The following is a 3,943-nucleotide window of genomic DNA, read 5'->3' on the forward strand; positions in this document are numbered from 1 at the left end:
CCCCCCCGTGGTTGTTTTAAATGTTCTTCTATATATTAGAGAAATTCACCCTTTGCCATGAGTTGCACCAAGTCTTTTTTCCCATTTTGTCATCCGGCTGCTGACCTTGTGGGTAGGCTCTAGGGACCTGCTTGGCACACTCTTCTATAGGATTTGTGTCATCCTAGGCTTTCTCTATCTGACATAATATGATTTTGTGTTTGTATTTACAGCTTTGCCCTGTCTGGGATTTGACCTCGTGTTGGATGTGAGACAAAGCTCCGTCTTTTATTGTAGATGCCACCCTCTGGCCCCTCGTCATCCACTAACTCATCCATCTTATCCCTACCCGCATCACACAGTTTCATTCTGAACTAAATCCCCTTTTGTACTTGGGTTTACCGCTGAGCTCTTGATCCTGTTCCCCTGAAGTCTTTTTTTTTTTAAAGAGATTTTTGCTACAGAGCACATGCACTCACTAGAGAGACAGAAAGACAGAAAGTGAGAAATCACCCCTCAGGGAGATGGCCACACCACAGTCCCTTCTCCATTCTCCTCTCGGGATCTTGGTCATGCATGCACACGTGCTTGGCATGAGTTTTAAACTGCTGGGTCCGGGACTTGAACCAGAGTTGACTAGGTGGAGTTCAGTGACATGACCATTACACCATCTGCTGGTCCTTAAAAAGAGTTTTTATTATTTTAAATTTGCTATAGGGTACATGCACTCACCAGAGGGCGACAGAAAGAGAGGGAAAGTGAGAAAGCAAGTGTCTAGCCCTCGGATGTGAACCTTGGTCAACCATGTAGGAGTCCAGCGTCTTAACCACCACGTGGGCCTCTTGCTTTTCCGTCATAGATGAAGTTTGTTTGCAGACTGCCCAGCTTCTCGGCACTACCCTGGACATGGGGAGCTGGGGAGATTTCTCCTGCACCTTCTCAGGCCGGGCCCGGATCCCACCCCAAGCTCTCCCTCCCACTGCTCTGTCTGCCCTCGGTCACCCCTCCGCCCACTGTCTGCCTCTCCACCTGCTACGTGTCCAGGAAAAGCAGGCCAACCGAAAGACCAGCTTGAATTTTAGCAAGATCATTCTCATTTTTGATTGAGAAAGGCCTCTGACGGGAACAAAGACCTTGGGTCATGCATGATGTTACAGACCAACATGGCCAAAAGATTGTCAGCTGTTTAGTCCTTTTTTGTTTGTTTGTTTGTTTGTTTGTTTTTTCTACAGGGGCCCTGTGCTCACCAGAGAGATGCAGAGAGCGAGTGAGAGAGAAAAAGTGAGAAATCACCCCCTGGGGGCTTGCTACGTTGCAACTGTTACTCCTCCATTTTCCTTTTTTTTTGAATTTTGGGCACACACGCATACGCGCCTGGTGTGATTTTCAAGCCGCTGAGTCCGTGACTCAAACTGCTCTGTCAGCCATGTGGGATCCAGTGCCTTAAACACCAGGCCACCTGCTGGCCCAGATTGTTAGCTGCTTAGACTTGGATTATTATTATTATTATTATTTAATCTTGCTGTAACAAACGGCTTTGTTCCAGTGATTGTGGGTGCTCTTTACATCCTATCCCTGTCATAGCGAGATGGACCCACAGTGCTGCCTTCCTGTCTCAAATGCAGACTTCTTTTTTCCTTCTTTCCTTCTTTTTTCTTTTTTTTGCTAAGTCTTTTGGAAGTAAAGATGTATGCTCTTAACCAATTGCTAACCTAAAAATGTCTAAACCCACCTCTAACCTACAAATCTCTGCTTCCTGATATGCCACCTTTTTGGGTCAGGTCAATGTAAAAACTCCTTCGAATGGGACCAGCAGTTGGCTGCTTGCCAGAGAGAGAGACAGAGAGAGGGAAAGTGAGAAATCATCAACCCTGGTGGGATGGCCACGTGTGATCCCTTCTCCATTTTCTTCTCAGGATTTTGGGCATGCACACACATATGTCCAGTGTGTTTTTTAAGGCTTCCAGGGCCAGGACTTGAACTAGGGGGTTGACCATGTGGGATCCAGCACTTTAACCACCATACCACCTGCTGGTTCCTGCTATAGTGCTTGTTTAAAAGAAAGTATTTAATTTTTAAACTATTGTTATTTATTTTACTTTCTCACCAGAGAAAGACAGAGAAAGAGGGAAAGTCAGAAGGCAAGCTGGCAGGTCTGGGACTCGAACTGCAGTTAGCTGCGTGGGAGTCCAGTGTCATAACACGACATCACCTGCCAGCCCTGCCATAGTGTTTTATGCATGGTAAAGTCTGCTTATTTGTGTTAAAATGAAGCAAAGACATTCTTTTGCTGGTTTCTTTTGAGAACAAAGACGTGTGTTTTTAACTGACTGTTAACCTAAAAATGTCTAAACCCACCTCTAACCTACAAGCCCCTATAAGCCCTGGCTTCCAGATACCCACTTTTTTGGGCCAGACCAATGTAAAGACTCCCTGTGCTGGGACCAGCAGTTAGCATAATGGCTATATCACTGGACTCCCACGTAGTCGACCGTGGTTCGTGTCCCGGACCCGGTGGCTTAAAACTCATGCCAGGCACATGTGCGTGCGTGCCCAAGATACCGAGAGGAGAATGGAGGAGAAGGGATTGCAGCGTGGCCATCCCCCCTGGGAGTGATTTCTCGCTTTCTATCTCTCTGTCTCTGTCTGTCTGGTGAGCGCACGCACCCTATAGCGAAAACCTCTCAAAAAAAAAAAAAACTCTCAAACTGTAATAATCATAATAAAAAATATTTAAAAAAAAAAAAGACTCCTTGTGCTGATTGGCAACTTCGTGTCTCCTTCTCCTGGAACTGAATAAAAGGAGCCACTAAGCACCCCGCAAATACTTTCCTGTTTTCCAGGTCAATCACTCATATTCGTGCTTAGAATAAACCTTATCAAGTATTATTTCTACAGAGCTTGGTTATTTCCACTGAAATCAGCAAAAAAGGACCTGTGGCAAATGCCAAAGTTTTCAGCTCACTTTGGGAATCAGGACCTTCCGTTGGTCCTAGACGCCTTCTTCCTGGGAAGGCTGCTCTCTCCTGCAGAGCTTTGGCACAGCGGTGATGCTATTCACAGCGTTTGAAAGTCACGCACCATACCCTCCTGGAGCTACAGTGAATTTCAAGGTGTCTTAAATCTTTCTGAAGATACTCCTGGTTGGCCAAAAGAGGATTGCGCCCTCGGGACCTTCACTCTGCAGTAACTCTTGTCAAATCAAAGGCTTCCACTATTTCTCCAGGAGAACACTTGACTCTCCGGATAGCAAGAATCTCTTGTTGTCTGATAGTTTAGAGGATAATTTTCTTTTCTGGTGAGTGCACATGACCTATGGCAAAAAAAGAAAAAAAAAATCTTTAAAAGAAAGGGCCAGCAGGTGGCATGGTGGTCTTGGCACTGGCCTCCACATGGCCAGCCATGTTCAAGTCCTGGACCTGGTGGTTTGCTTTCTCACTTTCCCTCTCTCTGTCTCTCTCTGATAAGCACACATGCCCTATAGTAAATTCAAAAATAAATAAAAAGCAAGTAATTTAAAAACCCTTAATTATTAAAAAAAAAGAAAGAAGCCCATTCCCTTCTTGTTCAGAGACAAGTGAAAGATCCTTTAGATGTATTTGAATTATTCTTTCAGAGCCTTAACCCCAACAATGGTTCTAGAAAGAAAGGGGCAGGAGACCCAGCCCTTCCAGTAGGCACATGGCTTTGTAGAATATAAATTAAGCTTCCAATGCAGGCCATGGGCCCAATGACACCCAGGAGCTGTTGCTGGGAGCTAGACTGAGAAAAAGAAAAAGCAAGAGGAGGCAGCCAGACCAAAGATGGGAACAGCCTCCTTTCCATTCGTCTCTGTTTAGACTGCATAATGCCAGCCTCCTGGGATTTGTATTTTTCAAGAAGAAACAAGGTGAGGGACCAGCGTAATGGCTGTCGCTGGACTCCCATGTAGTCGACTAGAGTTCGAGTCCCAGACCCGGAGGCT

The sequence above is a fragment of the Tupaia chinensis genome, unplaced genomic scaffold (assembly GCF_000334495.1).
Source record: "Tupaia chinensis unplaced genomic scaffold, TupChi_1.0 Scaffold000024_1, whole genome shotgun sequence".
Taxonomy (NCBI): Eukaryota; Metazoa; Chordata; class Mammalia; order Scandentia; family Tupaiidae; genus Tupaia; species Tupaia belangeri.